At 35.5% G+C, this 21,319-nt stretch overlaps 1 pseudogene; it reads right to left on the reverse strand.

Moving 5' to 3' along the window:
• Window positions 1–17,165: 17,165 nt before the first annotated feature.
• Window positions 17,166–20,552, reverse strand: LOC149556107 (cytochrome P450 716B2 pseudogene; annotated as a pseudogene).
• Window positions 20,553–21,319: the final 767 nt, after the last annotated feature.

Consider the following 21,319-nt stretch of genomic DNA (forward strand, 5'->3'; position numbering starts at 1 on the left):
TGAAATCTTATGTACTAAATGTGTTTATAGACTCCTAACAGGGTCCATCCTCTAACAAGGACTATATATATCAGTATATCTTTGTGGGTATCATTCCCACTGAGGTTTTCCCTTTGATCAAGGGTTTCCCTAGTTAACAAATATGGTGTGATTGTGTATGTGCATCTTGTTATGGTTGCTATTTACTTTGGTTACATGATTAAGATTGGTTAAGGCTGATAAATGTTTTAATTGGATAACTGATTTGCCCCCCCTCTTAATTAGCTTGGTGGACTATTATTTCTAACATGTTTATCCTCACAACTAAGAACTATTGCACACGCTAGTCATAAGTTGAGACTCTTTGAAATTGCACAACAAAAGTGGTTACTGATTTCTTGGAAGAAAACATTGTCACAAGGTTGGGTATGTTGTTCTTCCTTGTATGTGACAATGGGTCATCTTTTGCATCAATCTTCCTTACTCAATGGGCATTAGACAATCAAGTCATAATCAAGTTCTCATCTAATCACTATCCCCGAGGGAATGGTGTGGTTAAGTCCACCAATAAGAGATTGATCATAGTGATAAAGAAATTGCTACAGGAAAACCCAAAAGATTGGCACACTCAGCTGAAATATGCATTATGGACGAACATAGTTAGGACTCAAAATGCTTTGGGGATGTCTCCATATCTACTTGTCTATGGACATGAACCAATATTCCCACTCAATCTTAGGATTCTAGTTTTGAAATTCATGAGGGAGTATGTTAAGGATGCTAACATAGATTAATGAATCTCTTGGAATTGGATGAGAAATGGACAATCACTTTAGAGCATATAGTGAAACATTAGGCTGTCATCAAACGATGGTTCAACAAGCAGGTCACAATAAAATCTTTCATAATTTCAGACCTTGTTCACCTATGAGATAAGGAAAAAGAAAAGTCAAGCAATCACACTAAGTTTCAAGGCTTATAAATTGGGCTTCATCAAATTATGGAGATTTTGGGAGAAAATACTTTTAGGCTAAGTTTTCTACAAGGGGAATTGGTACCATTGCCAGTTTCTAAAACATTACTTCGAGGCCTAAAAGTGGAAAATGTTTAAAAAAATTAAAAAATAACTTTAATTAATTTACTTTATGCAAGTGTGTTTACTTTCTACAAGTGAGTTTATTTTTTGCATTTATTTTCTACAAGTGTGTTTACTTTATGCAAGTGTGTTTACTTTTTGCAAGTGTGTTTATTTTTTGCAAGTTTGTTTAATTTTGGTTATATGTTTTCTTTAAAATTTGTGTGTCATGTCATGTTAGTCTGATGCAATCAAGACTCTTTCTTGACGCATCCCATAGATCACTCTTTTGGTTTCAACTTTAGGGAAGAGGTATTTCTTTGTCAAAGAATTCAAATGATTTTGTTTCTTGTACCAATTGAAAATGGATATGACCTACAGTTGTAAAGGAATTTTAGTCTCAAAATCAAAGCTATAGATCGATAGCTCTCAAACACTTTATGAACTCTAAGGGTTGACTATCTTGGTGATTTTCAAATCTAGGTTTATAGTAGCGAGGGATTATTTGAACTTTATAGTTCACACAAAGGGTCTTTTCAAAAAACTACTAAGATTACTATTTAGGTGTGAGAGTTTCCAAAAAAGTTCATTAAAGAGGAACACAAGGGTTATAAATCTAAAGAAAGAAACTAGAAAACAATACCAATGCCTTGGCCACATAGTTTAAGTGTGGTCAAGGTATTGAAGAAAGAAAAGAGTTACAAATGGTGTTAGATTAAATTTTTTTAGAAGATCCTTAAAAGTAATCTGATAAAAGGGATATGCACTCCAAAGTGGCTATCCACCAAATAAGCAAAAAGCTTCAAGGAAGAATCAGATGAAAACATGCGAGCTCCATAAAGAAAATCAAAAGGGATTACCAAGGATTCAAAATGAAAAATTGATAACTCATCAAGAGCCCTTAGAATGAATTCTCTCATCTGGTTAGACTATGATTACTAAATAGGAAGACAAGGATTCCTAATGAATGGACTAGTGTAGGAAAATATTGTCTCCAAGTTGCTAGATACTCATGATAGATTATACCTCATGACATCAAAGGAAATAAATACATTGAGCACACGTTAAACTTGAAGATTCAAGATTATGAAGTTTTGACTATCAAGGAACTTGAAAGCTACTTGAAGTGTTTAGAATTCAGTTGTCATTTGACATATGTCAGAGGAATGCTTGTTGATGAAGAAATGCCTTTGTTATTTCTTCCTTTTTTTGGGGCTATTTGTTGTGGTCTCACAATGCACGCCCCATTTCTCCTAGAAATGGGGACTATGTAGTAATTTTTTGTCTACCTAGACTCCTAGTCCAGAGTCTAGGTCACTTTTGGACTCCCCAAGGAGTCTAGGTCAAAGCCCCAATATCTAACTGGGGAAGTCTAAAGAATAAGAGTTTGGAGGAAAAGATGAGTTTTTCAACTTACATGTACTTAAGTAGGCACTAGCATACTTGTGCACATGCGCACGTGTGCATAGTGTGCTTGTGCACACTGCATCTCATTCTAGAGATGCACAATTGCACACCCTCAGAAGGTGTGCACCCATGGAGATGTAAACTGGGTTGAGGTCTATATAATACCTTGAGCCCCCTAATACTTCTCATTAGTTCCTTACCTCCTCCTTTGCATGCACCTCCACACCCTCTCAACATGCTCTCCTCTGCTCCCCAATCTGCATCAATACGCAAACAAAGTTAGCTATCACCACGAAGGTGTGCACATGTGCACCTCTACTCACAAAATAAAAAGCTAACCTAAATGCTAAGCAAGATAAGACTCCACACCCTAAACAAGGTGCACATGTGCACACCTTTACTTACATTTAAATAGTTAAAACAAAAATAATGCAAATGTTGAGAATAAATTGAAGAAGATAGTTGAAGAAGTATGATCAATATGTTTCAATCATTGTTTTGTCACTAATGTCAAACCTACTATTTCCTAGTAAGAAAACTACTTATATGATTTAATTACTATCATTTATTTGATTGATGAAGAGGATTTGATCAAAAGATGTAACAATAGCACCTAGAGGAAAGGTTGAGTTATGATATGTAAAGGAGTACAAGAATTAACTAAGATAGTGATAACATGATGTATTAATAATCTACTTAAGGTTACAAAGGTTGGTTACACTAAGAAAGTATAGAAGAATAAGTTAAACAAAGTTTCTCTACCAAGCTTGACTGAGTGGATAGTAGGCACTGAGAAAAGTCAGTGCAAGCCAAGTAGAAAATAGTTTGAGCTGAGTAAAAGTCTATTCTAGTGTATGTCAAGTAAAATAGCGGATGCTGAGTAAAGTTTAGTTGATGTCAAGCACCAGTAAAATTTATTTTGTGCTGAGTGATTCTACAGAGGATGTCAAGCAGCATAGTATGTGCTGAGCATTAGAAGCAAGTTAATGTTGAGTGGTTGCATTATTTGAAAGATCATGAATTCAATGGATTTGAGCTGACAAGTTTGTTTTCTTGGATTGTGTGAACTAGGTGGAAGATAAGATTGATGAGTTGGTGGCATAGAATTCAAGGTAAAATATTTTAAGACAAGTTCAAAGAGGATTGAAGGAGAAGGTTCTAGAAGAGATATGAAATATGGGGTAGACTCATTGTATCCTACCTAATCTATCCTAACCCTAAATTAGATGATGGAGAATGAGCGGAAAAAGATCTTAATTTCTTATTTATAGGAATGGATCATTAGAAGCAAGGGTTTTCATGTGTGAGAACCTAAGGAAGACAAAGAATCAAGGGTTTTGCTTCATCAAGTGACCTAAGAGAAGAGTCTGCATTGGGATGTTAAACAAGAAGGCTTAAGGGTATGAATGCTTGTAGGGTAAACAAGCTATTAGTGCTGAAATGTGAAGGCCAAGTAGAATAGAGGATTGAAACAAATAATTTGCAAATGGAGTTGTAGGTTATTATTAGATCAAGCCTTATTGTTACTCTTTAATAATTGTATAAGTCTAGGGTAAATCCTTTAGACAAAGGTTGACCTAATAGTCATTTTTGAACCCTTTAACCAGGTGACATTCCAAGTGAATGGTCTAAAGTCTTCTAAGAAGGCTCACTCCTAATAGGGTGATTGAAATCCTTTAACAGGGTCACATTTAACAGTGTGTATTGTAACCTTTAACAGGGCCACATTTTTGCAAATTGATTTGACAGTAACCTATAAGATTTAAGTGATTGCATAATCTTATGGATGCATGTATGATGATAAATGTTTTATGGGTTCACTAAGTTGTGAAAAGTTTTATTTATACATTTGGACCCTGGATAAGTGATTCACCAACCACCACCCCCCCCCCCCCTCACTTATTCTAAAGTATTCCAACAATAAAAACATTCAAAATACACCATGAAGGTGCACATGTATGTACCTTCATGCTTTTAAAAAGCTAAGTTAAGTCTTCGCCCCAGTTGCCATGAGCACTACGCATGTGCGCATGCGTAGATGCACACAAAAGGCCATTTAGGGGCTCAACAAGTGAACCAACACACTTGTAAGGGTGTGCTAGGTGCATTGAAGTGCACAACATGAAATTTTGGAGGTATTTGACTATTTTGATCTTATTTTTCTTGATTTTGAACTATTGTAGAGTCAATTAGGATTTCTCTTAGGTTAAATTTTAATTTTCTAACTAATGTTTTCTTTTCTTGTGTAGATAAGATGGCATCATCATCTTCTTCAATGGTAGAAAAGATAGCTCCTAAACTAGTAGCATTCAAGCACCAAGGGGCACCTAGAAATTCAAGATTTCAAGATGGACATGCTGAGATCAAAGATATAGACTGGAATGCATTCCTCACAATTTGCAATAAGTCTAAAGAGAGGTCTACTATGGTATCAACACTTATGCGCTCAGGCCTTGTGAACATAGCATCTCACCCAACATCAGTCCAGTCCTCAAAAATCATAATGAACCTTGAAAAAAACTATGTATCTAAAGAAAAGATAGTCAAGAGTGTTAGAGGAGAGATAGTCCTAGACCTCTGACCCCAGAACATTGAGAAAGTATTCCATCTCCCAAGAGTGGATCAATATTTAAAGATAACATATGATAGAGCCAAGTGATGATACAAGGAAAATCTCAAAGAAGCATAGGAAATAGTGAAATCTTCCTTCTTGATTGATATAACACTAGTGGGTCACCGAATAGGCAAAGTTGATATGAGAAGGGGGTATATGAAGGATGAGATCAGATATGCAATTGAGTTCTTGAGTAGAGCTATGGGACTTCTTGCAACATAACACCTTCATACCTGGATGGTCCACTTTATAGAAACCATCAGAATGAAAAAAATGGAAATTGACTAGGCTACCATCCTAGGTGATAACTTGGATGAGCAACTTGTAGCCAGCAAAGTTGACCCACATTTCTACATGATATCATACATGGTGTACTTACTAGTAGCTCGAACCATAGATTATCCAAGACTTTACAAAAGGGGAAGCATGCAGGATGCAAATTCTTGGTCCTATGTGGTCTGTCCACTATTGGTGAAGAAGAAGCTCCCACCATAAAGTGTGGGATATAGGGAGGTGAATGATGGGTTCATCTTCAAAATCATCAGGTTCATAGACCGTGATTATGCCAAAAGAGTGCCAATAGAAGCAATGACTAGGATCATAGAGATCAATGCTTACTATATTTTAAAACATTCACCTATCTTAGGGTGGTTGGCACTCTAGAAAACCCAAAGAAGCTCCCAAGATACCCATCTGATAGGCTTATCTTGCTAGAGATTACACACCAACTCACTTCTACATATGATAGAGTGAGAAGACAACATAAGAAGACATGGGTTTGGCCCATCACAATTAGTGCTTTTGAGGTGAAACAAAAGCAAGATATTATCACCTTAAATTCTAAGTGGGATCAATTTAACTTGGAAGAGTACAACTCCCCTTGCCCCTACTTTGACAACATTGGGATGGTACAATAACTGGTAGAGAAAGAGTTCATACATGAAGATGCATTAAAAGATCACTAGATGAATGCAGTAGATGACTACAATGTCCATATAAGGGACTATTTTAGGATGACTCTATATTTAGCAGAACATATGCAAAAGATTAAGATCCATCTAAAGGCTGTGGAAAAGGATACCAAAGATATTATGGATCCTTTATACAACAGGGACAAGATCTATGACCAACCAATAATGAATGTAGAAATAGGGAGAGATGAGAATGCAGGTATAAATCATTGGGCCACACATATAGTCCAATTGACAAAGGAATGGATCAAGAAACCTTTCAGAATGGATCCAATTCCTCAGGATATTCCCCTGCAAGCCATGACAAGGAAAATCAAAGTAAAAGGTGTGTTAATCACAGTGCCAACCTTCCCTGTTAAATCCCTAGTAAGGCCAGAAATGGTGCACCAACATAAGAGGGAGGTTGAGTACTTTAGAGCTGATATGGGCAAGAAAAGGAAAAGAGTACCTTTTAAAACTAGGCAAGTAGCTCAAGCCCAAGTGCCTCAACAAGAATAGGTACAACCTAAACAAGAAAAGCCTGAAGCTCAAGAGCCCATGTGCACAAGAGCCACAAGCACCTCCATGGACATAACAGGTAGAGGAAGAGTAGGTAGAGGAGCAGAGGGTACTGCTAGTGGCAACACAAGAGGAAGAAACCTCCCCCTCTACTCCCAAAAAGGAAAGTTTTGAACCAATTGTGATAGGAATATAGAGGAGGAGATTAAAGAAGAAAAATAATCCATCCCCACAAGTGCCCAAGACAATCCAAAAAGAGGAGGTAGAAGAAGAAGATGTGGAAAAAATTGAATTTTTCCCCTTAAGCTAAAGAACTTGCTTGGCAAGGGCCATAGAGGAAGAGAGAGGAAGAAGCTCCATAATGACACCTCCATCTACTCCAAGGGAGCCTATCTAGGTATCAACATCAGAAGATGAGCAACAAAAATGGATAGATGATATAGAAGGGCAAGAAATTGATGTCTTCACCTCTCTAACTTTGACTTCATGCTAGTGGGAACTGAGATGGTAGGAGAGAAAATAAGAGATGCCCCCATGAGTGACCCTTAGGAGAGGACTAGAATCAAATGCCGCCTCTACCTTAAGGATCTCTAGGCATTCTGCCACCATCATCTTAGGAGTTGGCATTTTTGGAAAGGGATTAATGACTCCACTTCCTTAGGCTATAGAACAAGAAGAATAAGTGATAAAGGAAGGGAAGCCTCGTTAGCTACATGTGGATGAAGTATTTGAGGAAGGGAAAATATTTGAAGAGCCTTAGTAAACTCTTCAAAATATAGAGGCTAGGACATTAGCCCAACTCGATATAGAGGCTCAAATTGTAGATCTTTCTCAATAAGAAAATATTCTAGAGAGGACTGATAAGGGGAAGGACCTTGTAGTAAAAGCAACCTCTTCAACAAAATATGTGTCTCCCATGGGCATCACACCAACATGGCTAAAGAGGGAGGTCATGTTTCACTAGAAAAGGTAGCTGGTCCTAACAGCTTGTTGAGCTATAATTTTGCACGATTCTTAACAACAAGAATCCTTTTGAACTCCTCTCTTGAAAAGCTAATCTAGGATCAACTCCAAGATTTCGGGTGATCTTGCAACCTACTAGAATCCTCTCAAATTGATGATAAATGTGTATGTTCACAAGGAGGCCTTTGCTGGTTCTAACCAATTGTAGATAAGATGTTTGATCAACTATTTTGAAAAAGTAACCACAAAAGAGATATATTTTTGGTATTTTTTGTTTTATGTTGAATACAACCTATCGATGCAACTATATGAATTCCTATTTTAACCAAGTATTAGCAAAGAAAATAAAAAAGATAAGGTAATGAGAGATTAAAGAAAATAACTTGAAGGGGGAATTCCTAATGTACATAAACTACGGTAACAACATGTCTGCGACTTAAATCATTGAAATGATCAGGTAGGAGACCAATGAAAATAGGAGCAACACTTCCTTAACTCCACTGATGTAATCATCAATGGGAACTCAAAAATAACCTAAATATGTTTCAATTCTTATCAAATTGCAAGGCCATAGAAAGTGCACTCATGCAAGACAAGAAGCTATGCGGGACCAATAGGTGATCTCTTCTTTGACTCAATACATCAGCAAAATTTGTAACACGAGGCAAACACTAGAACTAAAAGGTCACACAATCATAACAACACAATAAAACCATTGACTCCATTATTATTCACGAACATGCATACACTAGAATAACACACTCTGGAAAGAATAACTACACTCATAATAAAAGCACCAATAATACATATTATTGCATCAAAATAATTGCCTGGAATACATATTACATCCATGTATTTATAAGAAATCATCTCCTCCCTTTGTGCTAGGAGAGAGAGTTTTTCAAATTCAGCTCATGCTAAAAAACTAATAAAACAAAACTAATTATATAAAAACTATCTTTCTAAATGGTGCTAAGTAGGCCTCCACCCTTGTTTATATCAATTAATGGGTGCATGAGCCTTTACATGACTTAAAAAAATGAAAGAAGAAGTAGATAAGAAGAAGGAAGATGCAAGAGGATTTGAGAGTCATTGGAAGCTCTAAAAATGGAATCTTGACCTTCTTTGGGTGTTTTTGGGAGTTGAGCTACTGTCAAAATGAGTTTTTGGTGCATGGAATGCTCTTAAAATAGAAAATAATAGTTAATAATCAGTGCACTACTACTTCTTCAAAATTTTTGGCACACCTGTGAGAATAGCATACTTGCACACTTGTGCACCTTGATGACATGTTCTAGAAAAGTCAAAATTTTGCCAAGTGTCAAAATTGTATTTCTAGTAGCTACCTTTTTTTCTTATGCCAAAGCGATGCGTGGATGATTATTCTTGAATTTATCTATAATCTCTATTACTTGGGAAACCTTAGGAAAATCCAAAGCCCCATACTTATTCTTTACTATTTGTTGGTAATTGCTAACCTCTATATGAGTTTCTGCAAAATCCTCAAGTTTAGTGTCCAGTTCCAACAACACCTCTTCAGTCTTAAATGCTTGCCTAATATCTTCATCTAACGAAGCATCCTCAAAATTTCTTCAAAATTGTTGAACTACTAATTGCACTGAATTGAGCTTGTCTTTCCACTCATCTTCAAAAATGTCAAGGCATGTAGCGTTGTAATACCTCTTTGCTTCCAAAATTTTCTCTTGAGTTTGATCCCTCAACCTTTGTATATCCTCATATAGTTCCTGCATAACTTTATTCCTTATAGATATTTTCTCTATCCAATCATTGAGCTTGTCCAGCTCCTCTACAGTATATAATTTCATGAGTGTATGACACCTTTGACCTTTTATTGTTGTCAAAGCCTAAAGGTCTTTTGCCTAGGTATGTACCTTGTCCATCAACCCAAAATCCTAGTTTACTATGGATACCAGTTTATCTGTGCTTGATTGAATATGGTGTAAGAAATTCAAATTGCCCTATATTATTTGTACACACTTTTCCTAAAAACTGTCATGCCATTGCTGACATGCTCCCAAAAATGAATCCACCTATATAGCGCCCTTCTCTTTTCTCTTTAATGCCACAACAAGAGTGATCTGTGGATTATCTAGGTCTATTGGGCCCACTACTCCATGTAAGTAGCCTCTCAAAAGCTCATTCTATTTCCATAGTAGTATCAACTTGAACTCATCTTGGTCCATTTGTTTGGAAACCTCTTTTATGCACGTAGTGATCAATACTTGGCAGTATCTACCATGGGCTTTCCTAATAGGGATTCCTTGATTTGATAGTCCTTAGGAGTCAAATCCTCAGTGTTTGCATGTGGAGGAGGGATAACTATGTGTGCAAGAAAGTCCTAATTGTAGTTCTCATAATGAAGGCTAGTGGTCATGCATCACCCGTAGGTGGCTTAGGCTTCTTGATGGATTTTACTAGCTTATCCATTCCCTCCTCATTAGTTACATTCAAGTGCCTCTTTTGTCAAACCATGACCTCCCTCTTCAACCAAGCTAGTGTAGTGCCCATGGGAGACATATATGTGATTGAAGAGGGGGTTTGCATTGTAGGTCCCTTTCCCTTATCAGTCCTCTCTAGAGTCTTTTCTTGTTGAGAGAGATCACCAATTTGAGTCTTTGTACCTACTTGAGCTAAGGTCCCAGCCTCGATACCATGACAATTTTTTTGAGGTTCCTCATGTATTTACCCCTCTTCCGATACTTCATCAACTTGCAATTATTGGGGATTTTCTCCTCCCGCTACCTATTCTTCTGAGTCTATAATGGGAGGAAGTGGTATTGCTAAGCCTTTTATCTATGAATGAAAATCCTAAGACGCTAGTGGTGGTAGGCCCAAAGGTCCTTAAGGCAGAGGTGGTAATTGGTTCCAGTCCTCTCTTAGGGATTGACTCGTAGGAGTATCCTGTATCTTCTCCCCCACCATCACAGTGCCCACCAAAATGGAATCAAAATTAGAGAGGTCAAAGACATCCATCTCTTTACCTTCCATGTCTATGATCCACTGTTGTTTCTCATCTTTTGAAGTGGAAACCTAATTAGGCTCTTTTGTAATGGCTGGAGGAGTTGCAGTCGAGCTTTTTCTTCTTTCCTTTTCTGTAGCCCTAGCTAACTGAGTCCTCTGACTTAAGGGAACAAAATCCATTTGTTCATATTCTTCATTTTCTGCATCATCTTCAAGGATGGTCTCGGGAACCTGAGGAATAGGAGTAGTTTTCTTCTTCAACTTCCTCCTTTTTATGTTGGCCACCTAAGTTTCAAATCTTCCTCTTTTGGGTGTTGAAGGTGAGGCTTCTTCCTCTATGGCTATAGGCAATACTTGTTGCTCTTCTTCTATGTGTTTCTATGGTTGCTATTCATCTTGCTGAAGGGGCACTCACTTAGTTCCTTAAGCTTGCTCTGTTGGGTTAGCTTGGGGCTTCACTTCTTCTTTAGGTTGTACTTGTTCTTACTGAGATGCTTGTGTTTCTTCTACTTAGATGGAGCTCTTTTCTTCCTTACCCCCCTATTTGCTTCAAAGTAATCAACCTCCTGCTCGTGTTGATGCACTGTCTCTGGCCTCACTGGGGATTGAGCTGGGAAGGTTGGCATTGTGACTTTGGCACATTTTCCATTTATTGGGTGTGTTATGGCTTGTAGAGGAACAACCCATGGAACTGGATCAAGTTTGAAAGATTTCTTCATCTATTCCCTTGTTAGTTGGACTATGTGGCAAGCTATGTGATTGATGTTAGAGTTCTCGTCCCTCCCAATTTTTGTATTCATTATCGGCCTATCATAAGCTTTTCCTTGTTGTACAATGGATCTAAGACATATTTTGTGTCTTTATTGATAGCCTTTAATGGGATCTTTATTTTTAGGGCCTTATCTGCTAGATATAGAGTCATCCTACAATAATCACTTATCTGGATATCATAGTCATCTATTGCATTCATCCAGTGATCCTCCAATGCATCTTCATGTACAAACTGCTTCCTTGCTAGATGTCACACCATCCCAATATTATCAAAGTATGGACAAGGGGAGTTGTACTCTTCTAAGGTAGATCGATCCCATTCTGAGTCAAAGGTCATGATGTCTTTCTTTTGCTTGACCTCGACAACACCGATTGTCATTGGCCACACCCATGTCTTTTGTGTTGTTTCCTCACTCTGTCATATGCAAATGTGAGTTGTTTGGAAGTCTCCAATAGAATGAGCCTATCTGATGGATATCTTGGGAGTTTCTTTGGTTTTACTTGTTTACCTACGACCTTGAAGTATGTGAATGTTTTGAGCTGAATGTAGTAGGTGCCTATCATTGAAATATAGGCCACTACTTCTACTGACATTCTTTTGGTATAATCACCCTTGATGAACTAGATGATTGTGAAAATGAAACCATCATTCACTATCCTATACTCCACACTCTTCTTTGATATCTTCTTCTTGACCAGTTGAGGGTACACCACATAAGGCCATGCATTAGCATCTTGCATGCTACCCTTCTTATAAAGCCCTAGGTAGTTTGTTCTCCTAGATGCCAACAAATACACCAAAAATGATGTCATATAGAATTTGGGGTCAACCTTAATAGCTAACAACTGCTTATGTAGGTTGTCACTTAGAATCGTAGCCTAGTCAATTGGTATCTTGGCCATCCTGATGCTTTCTATGAAGTGTACCATCCAGGTTTGAAGATGTCTAGCTGCTGGATGTCCCATTGCTCTTCTTAGAAGTATAATCGCATAGACAATATCATCTTTCATGTACCCTTAGGTCATGCCCACTTTACCAACTTTGTAGTGACTGAAGTTCTATCAATCAAGAAGGATGATTAAATTTTCTTCTCCTTCATAAGATATGTGTAACTATCGATCAACCCTAGGAAGGTGAAAAACCTTCTCAATATTTTGAGTTTGGAGGTCAAGAACTATTTCTCTAGTGACACTCTTGACAACCTTTTCTTCCGAGACATATTGTTCCACCAAGGTCATGATCAACTCTAAAGATTGTACTGAAACTAGACATGAGGCTATATTGACAAGACCTGAATGCATGAGTGCATATACCATCACTAAACTTTCCTTAGGTTTTCTACATATATGAGGAAGGCATTCCAATTAATGTATCCCAACTTGGTGTCTCTGATTTCAAAATGTCCATCCTGAAAGTGGGATTTCCTCGGTGTACCTTGGTATTTGAAAACTATGGGTTTGGGAGCTATCTTTTCTGCCATGGAAGATGACAAGCACACCATTTTATTTCCACAAGAAAGAAGACATTAGTTTGAAGAGCTAAAATTTAGACCTAAAGCAAACCATAAACATCAAAATCTAGTAAAAATGCCACAAAATAGTGAAAAACCAATTAATTCCCCCCCTATAGTCTTGATATGCAGAAAAATGCACCTAGCATACCCTACTAGGTGCACTAAATGATCCCTCATGGCCATTTTAGCGTAGTTGTGCACCTTGGGAAGGTGCGCACATGCATGTAAGGTAGTGCATTTTGGGAGGACTAAGTCCCTTATGTTTTTCAAGTGGACAAAGGGTGCACACATGCACACCTTTATGGGGTGTGCATGTGCACACCCTATATGCCTTAGGTTGCTTTTAAAAAAGGTGCACATGTGTGTACCTTTCTTTTGGTTTCTTACTTAGCTTAGTTTTGGTTCAAAAACATGCGCATGTACACACCTTGAATAGGTGCACATGTGCACACCTTTCAACACTTAGATTCTTTAGGTTCTTTTAGGTTAGGCTTTCTTATTTTGGGGGTAAAGGAAGGTGCACATGTGCATACCTTCTGGTGTCTTACATTGTTTGTATGTTGTTTGTGTTGCAAGAGTGTAGGGAGCACACTTTGAGAGGTACAAAAGATTCTAGAGTGCAGAGACAAGTAAAGTAAGTTGGGGGGTGTGTCTGGGGTTTATATATACATCCCAAGCACATGGTGTGCACCTTTATAGGTGCACATCTTTGGAGGGAGATGAGTGTATACTTGTGTACTGAGCACACTTGTGCACCTTGGCTAGGTGCTCATGTGTACTAGTGCACACTTTTGCATTCAAAACACTTAAAAAATATCATTTTCGCTCAGTTCTGACACCCCAAACTTTCTTAGTCAGAGATTGAGACTTCACCCACACTGATGAAGAGCTCCAAAATGACCCAAGCTCTGGGAGACAAAAATTTACTAGGGGGTCCCTCTTTCTAGGATAAATGGGGAGTGCATTATGCAACCACAACACATCTGGGGAGGGAATGAAGGAATTAGTGAAAGTAGTCAAGAAGCCTGAGCCACCGATGAGTGATGCACAAACATTGACCTTAATAATGAAGAACCAAGATCAGGAGTTGCTTGCACACATGGTCATTCCTCCTTCACATGTTGACATCAAACAAGTTCTAACTCCTAAATACTACCAAATCATGGAGGTCATGTTAGGAAGACCCATTGTAGACATAGCTAAAGTGATGATCACTGTGGGTATGAAAGAGGTGTTTAGGCATATGGACCGAGATGAGTCCGAGTTGATAGTATTATGGAAGCCAAATGAGACATTAAAGGCTATCTGCATGAAGTTGTGGGCCCAATCGACCTAGAAAATCTAGAGATCACTCTTGCAAAAACATTAGAGAGAAGAGGAACAAGGGCGACATAATTAGATCTATTTTTTGAAGCATGTTAGTAATGGCTTGACAATTTTGAAGAAACAGGTGTGCAAGTGCATAGTTACACATTTTGTAGAGGTGCACCAATAGTTTTGAAGAAGAAGCAGTGTGCTGATAGTTTTGAAGAAGAAGTAGTGTGATGACAGTTAGCTACCAATTACTAATTTAGAGCATTCCATGCACCAGAAATGCATTTTGACTGTAGTTCAACTCCCAAAGACATCTAGAGAAGGCCTAGCTTACATTTTTAGAGCTTCCAGAGACTTATAGATCACCTCATAGCTTCCTTCTTCTTATATTATTATTCTTTAATTCTTTTGTGTCATGTAAAGGTTCATACATCCATTAATTGATATAAAAAAGGGTGAAGACCTACTTAGCACCATTTAGAATGTGAGTTTGTATAAAAATAGATTTATCTTATTGGTTTTTAGCATGACTTTGAATTTTAAGAGCTCTCACTCCTAACATAAAGGGAGAAGATGATTTCTTAGAAATACATGGATGTAATATGTACTCTTGGCTATTATTTTGATGCAATAATATATGCTATTGGTGCTCTCATTCCGAGCATATTTATTCTTGCCAAAGTGTGTTATTTTTTGTGAATGCATGTTCATGAATAATAATGGAGCTAATGGTTTTCTTGTGTTGTTATGATTGTCTGATCTTTTAGTTCTAGTGTTTGCTTCTTGTTAATGAATTCCACTAATGTAACGAATTCGAGAAAAGATCACCTATTGTTCTTGTATAACACACTGTCTTGCATGAGTGCACTTTCCATGGCTTTGCGATTTGATGAAATGTGAAACATCTTTTGGTTATTATTGAGTTCTCATCGACGATTGCATCAATGGAATTGAGGAAGCACTACTCCCATTTTCATAGGTTTCCTACCCAATCTTTTTGATGATTTAATTTGCAAATGTGTTGTTACCATGGTTTATGTCCACTAGGAATTTCCCTTTTAAGTTATTTTCTTTAATCTCTCATCACCTTATCATTTTTATTTAATAAAAAAACACTTAAACAACTTCAGATCTTATCATTCCATATCTCGGTCTCTATAGCTAACTTTCAGTAACATCAACTAGCTGTCCATTGTCCTAAATATAATAGACTTATAGAATGTAAACATTAATAATTAAAACATCATAAATAACATCCACACAAGTTTGATACTAGGATTTAATGTGGAAATCCAATTTGGAAAAATGTCACTAAGTTTTCACTCTTTTGAAGTGAAATATGTTAGGAGCCAACCCTGTTAAAGGTTACAAAATACACTATTAAATATGACCTTGTTAAAAGATTTAATCACCCTATTATAAGTGGCCTTGTTAGAGGGCTTTAGAACATTCCACTAGAATGTCACCCTGTTAAAGGATTTACATATGACTATTAGGTCAACCTTGATTAAAGGGTTTTAAATACTGTTTACAATGGTTATAAAGTAACAAAAAATTTTGATCTATCAAATACAACTCACTTTGCATGTACACATCTTAGTTAAGCTCATAAATTAATTCACTATCTAGTCTCCATTATCATCTCAGTCTTTGATTTACATAGAAACCCTTCAAGAAATCACTCTCCTTCTCTTCTCAGCCTTTTGGGTAGATTTTCTAGTCAATAACATCAACAACTATTCTAACCTTCAAACTATTTTAGAACTCACTACTCACACACTCTAGATTAGACCATTGTACCTCCTTAAATAGGTAATTTTAATCTTTTGCCACTTAAGCATCACCATATATCTTAGGGTTTACAATTAGATCCATCAAATACAAATTATCTGTTTGCTATTTTTTTATTCTCTTCTTTTCTAGAAAATTCTCTTGGAATCCATTCGATAGGTGATTTACCTAATCCTGTCCTGGCATTAAATGATCTAGCTAATTGATCCTTATCTTCAACACACTTTCCATATTCCAAGAAATCAACTTAGGTAGGCAGAAACTACAATTTCGAGCATAAATAGTTAAAACATTGTTCCTCAGCCAACATTATGTTCTGACACATGGTCATCACTAGGTTACTCAGTTGATACTAAATTTCTTGCTCTACATAAAAACTGCCACTTGATCAATATTGATGCTCAGTCAACACTAATTTTGCTTGGCTTGTTGTGGCACTCGATCGACACTAGCGTCACTTGGCATATACTTCAAGTTCTTTAATCTTCTACTTTGTTGCTCGGTCAAGCCTTTACGTTTGATCTATCTTTGATCACATCTTCATAAATTTAGCATTACTATCTTCTCCATTGGTAACTTGATTTAAACAATCTGTTTATATTGTCAGAGTTCAACTAATCAAGTTTGCATTTGTAGTTTCCTCTTCATGACTCAACCTTTCCTCTAGGTTCTTTTGTTATGACCAACTTCTCAAATCCTCTTCATGAATCAAATATATATGACACTTAGATTTGATAGCAAACTGTCACACCAATAGGTTGGAAAAATTAATGACAACATAACAGTTGTTTCAATTGTAGTTTCCAACACATTCTATAGTTTTTAGGTCCTACTTAGTGTAGCTACACTTGTAGTTCTATTAGAATAATATTTGTTACATTATATAGGTATACAATTTATCACTATTGTATTCCATGATAGACTGAATCAAATTATTTTATTTATCTTATAATTGAATATTTTATCAATATCATAAGTGATAAATGCTAGAAAATAATATAAGTTCATATAAGCTCACATGAACAAAAATATGTACAACCAAATTATATTTTACTTGTATACATCACTCACACACACACACACACACACACACACACACACACATTAAAAAAGGTACTTTATTTGTTCTATATATAATTTAGTAGTTAACAAAATAAATTTGGTCCCTACTTTTGGTGCACATTTATAACTCTTATGTAAATTTAACAACAAGATATGCACAATGGTAATGCATTGTCATATGAAAATTGGATATTAAAATAATATTGACATAAGCATAGCTTGTTTCACTTCTCCACTTCTTGGATCTTGATCAACAATCCATTTATGGGAAATGGCATAGGGTCACGTATTATCTTTTCATCTTGATCTATTAAAGACCACTTATACTTTCCTACTAAATGATGTAAATATATAAGTGTCTCTATCTTTGCAAAATCATAGCCAGGACAAATGCGAGGCCCCCCTCCAAATACTACAAAATTATAGGGTGGAATAGAGCTATCAAAATGAGATGGATCAAATGTATTAGGCTCATTGAAAATATTTCCATTCATGTGTGTACTAGTTGCCACCCAAAATAACTACACAAAAATAAATTTGTTAGTATAATTTAAATATATAATGACCTAAAAATTTAAACATATAAGAAATTGTTGATTTTATAAAAAAGAAGAAATATGTACCTGCCAACCTTTAGGAATAATGAATCCTCCAAATTCAATTTCCTTCATGGCTTTTCTAAATCCACCAAAGACGGGGGACATTAAGCGCATTGTCTCTTGACATGCCTTCCATGTATATTTCATCTTTTGAATGTCATCCCATGTAAGAGGTTCATCAATCTCTTTCTTTGTTAAAATCCTCATGTGCTCTGTGTCATAACAATATTAAGAATTGAAAAGAATAGTAACTATTAAAATAATAGTAGTAACACAATAACACTATTTACAAATCCAAACTTTTTTTTTGTTGTAATACATGATATAACCATACTTATATTGATCAAATACTAGAATAATACGAATTCATTCAATAATCCTTCTACTCTAAATTCATAGCTCTTATTATAAAAGTAACATGTTTGAAATTTTAACCAAAATAAATAAAGTTTAAATGAAATTTACACTAAATAAATACTTACAAAATTTTATTCTATCAAATTATAATTTAAATTTATTTTAATAATGAAGATTTAATTTGAAGAGCTCATTTTCTGTTTTATTTTGTAATCTTTTAAATTTTAAAATAAAATAAATGACATTCCTTTTTTTTTTTTTTTTGATGATAAATTGTTTTAGAGTAGAGATTGAACCTTTTCCAATTAAATGACAATGTCTTAATTAAGTTGTTCATCTACACATATACATGATATTTAAGAGATTCACTGATAATACAATTCGAAAAATAATATTTTAAGATATAATTATGATTTTATGAAGTAAAAATTTATAGTATATTATTTAGTCTCTAGTTTGTTTGTCAATTAGGAGATTGTTTAATTTTGGGAGATTTCCTTTATAAAAGTTAAATGTAGAAGAAGGTCTACATGTGGCATCTTACTAAGCTTATATGGTCCAATAATAATATCTTAAAATCTCTTGGTCAATGAACATCATAAAATATCATTTATATCTCTTACTAATAGTTAAATAGACTATTATCTACTCACATTAATGAAAAATACTAATAAAAGACTTTAATTTAAGAATAAATCAAAAAATTTATGATGATCTCATCTTGAAAATTTACACTATATATGTATCTATTTATCATATCTTAAAAATCTCCTACCCTTTGGTAATACGCTAGGGTAATCTCATATAATAATACTTATATATTTATTTTAGTGGATTTCCCCTTTGAGTATAGTTCCTCTTGGGAGGATCCATCATCTCTCAGAATGCCATTACTTATTAGAATTCTTTATTAGAAGTTCGAGTCCTCTAAAGAAGATACCTCCCCTCCCCTTATGTGTGGGAAACATAAAGGATAAGTGTACTATTCAAATAAATAAATTCTAAATTATAATTATTTAAAGATAAATTAATATCAATTGAATAGATTTTGTTATTTATTGGAGGATTTAATTCACCTACCTCTAATCACTTTGACAAAATGGTTCAAGGAGAAGATAAAGAAAAAGGAAATCAAAATAATCTAATTTGAAACATATTAATTAAAATTTGAAGACAACTTCTTTAAAATTTATAATGCATATGAATATTACTACATTGATAAAATAAGAATAAAAATGTTATTTAATTTTTCATCTAGTCATACTACTACTTTTATACTCTTTTTTATGTTTTTAATGAATAATGAAGATTTTTCATATTTGATATTTCTTGATATCTTCTACATAAATTTTTAATATAAATATATTAAATAATAATAATATAAAAAATTAAAATTAAATGAAAAAATGATCTAAACAAACTCTTAAACATCGCACACTAAAGAATAAATTAAAGAATTAAATAAACTTGGAAAAATAAGTCAATTTTGACTATTTAACACTTTTAGCCTAAGAATTGAGCCTTAATTGTGATGTTTAAGCTATTGTAAATAACTAACTACTACAATCAGCTTGGAATGAAATCAAACAATCCCACACACACAATACATTTGAGCCACTTTAGTCCTCTCATGGTGAGCATCATAATAGAAAATCTTCAGAGCATAACCATGAAAATGAAAAGATACCTACCTTCAAACACCTTTTGGTAGACATGTGGATGGAGTGCCAAGAGTCTCAAAACATTTATCAAGAGATTACATGTTGTTTCATGGCCAGCTGCCATGAGAGCTATCATGTTATCAATGATCTCTTCCTCTGTCATGGCCTTCCCATTTTCATCCCTTGAACAAAGCATGCTAGACATGAGATCCTCACCAGGAACAAACTTTCCGTCTTGGAGTCCCTTCTTCCTCACTTGCAACAAAGCTGACAAACGTTTGCATATCCTTGAACGAGCCTTCAATCCAGAGCGAAAGGTTGTACCAGGTAAATCCAATGGGAGAGACCAAAGGGCCTTAAAAGCCTCAGTAAAATCCTTGCCCAATATCTCAATCTCTTCATTATCAGTCAAACCAAAGAGCAAATCACAAGCCAGTTGAAAAGTAACCGTTTTCAGCAATGGCAACACAGTAATACATTCTTTTCCCTCCCAACAATCAACAAAATGGCGTTTAATGATAGAGTTCATTCTGCCCACAAATTTTTGCAAGGCTTCGGGCTTGAGGAACTGCACGATTGCACTTCTCATGCGCTTGTGATCTTCTCCATTCAGTTCTGCAATGTTGTTTTTTCCTACAATTCTGCTTGAAGAGGTGGGATGCTGATTGGCTATTGTGTTGGGGTCATTGTTAAGGAGAAGGCGGTTTCCTTCTTGGCCATGGATGACTACTGTGGGACAACCCATCAATGATGTTTTGAACACATGCCCATATTTTGAGACCTTTTGTTCTACCCACTCTTGTGGTGTGTTAGATTTGTAGGCGCTGAGGAACTCTAATGTGTGGCCTATCAGAGGAAACCCTAGATTCCCAGGGGGAAGATTTTTTCCCTTCTCAAAGATCTTAGACTTGGCCAGGAACACAAATAGTATTGTGGCAAGGAAAGTCGAACATAGAATGAGATACATTGGAAGAACTTCCATTGCAGATTCCATTCTCTCGGTGCGAATGATTGTGAGAAGTGCACCATCTTTAATAGAATTTTCTTAGGGTTAGATGGTAAAGAAAGGTCATTGGCTATAAAACAATGTAGTTATCCGAGAATTTTCATATATCACGATGATTTTTTTGAGTCTTCTCCTTGGAAGGAGTTGCCGAGCAGCTGTCATGTTGATAAAATAAATGAATAGAACAATGGGTTTTCAGATTTTTCTATTGTACAGTCTATTTGTTCGCATACTGTTGGAGATCGACACTATAAAAAAATAAGGAGGACGACTTTCTAGAAATGTATGAATAATATTTAGTAAGTTTCGTTGCATTAAATATGGGTGATGTTGAAGGAGGGTTTATCCTCCTTGGCTTTAGTATAACGAATCTCCCATATTTCATCAGAAGAATTGAGCAAAGATGCTTTTTTCGATTAAGCAAACCATTGTAGATGGAAGTTACTTAAGCTGGCCGTGATAGAAACCCAATAGACAAAGCATAAGAAACTATATACAAATCTATAAAGTAACTTAACTCATTAATCTTAGCACCTCTAATTCCTAATGTTAATCAAAGTTTCTTTCCCTGCTTTCTTTATTTCTTAAAATAAAACTATTGAGATTAAGCAGATTTGTTTAGTTATAAAAAATAATCAATTAACAATAGCTATAATAAACAAGTGCCACCTAGTGGCATGTACTTGTCTTATAGTTTTAATAATAATAGAAAATATAATTTAAATAATAAATTTTATAGTTTTGTTATAATATTA

This window comes from Cupressus sempervirens, chromosome 5, assembly GCF_028749045.1.
Source record: "Cupressus sempervirens isolate cs-2001-9-10 chromosome 5, ASM2874904v1, whole genome shotgun sequence".
Taxonomy (NCBI): Eukaryota; Viridiplantae; Streptophyta; class Pinopsida; order Cupressales; family Cupressaceae; genus Cupressus; species Cupressus sempervirens.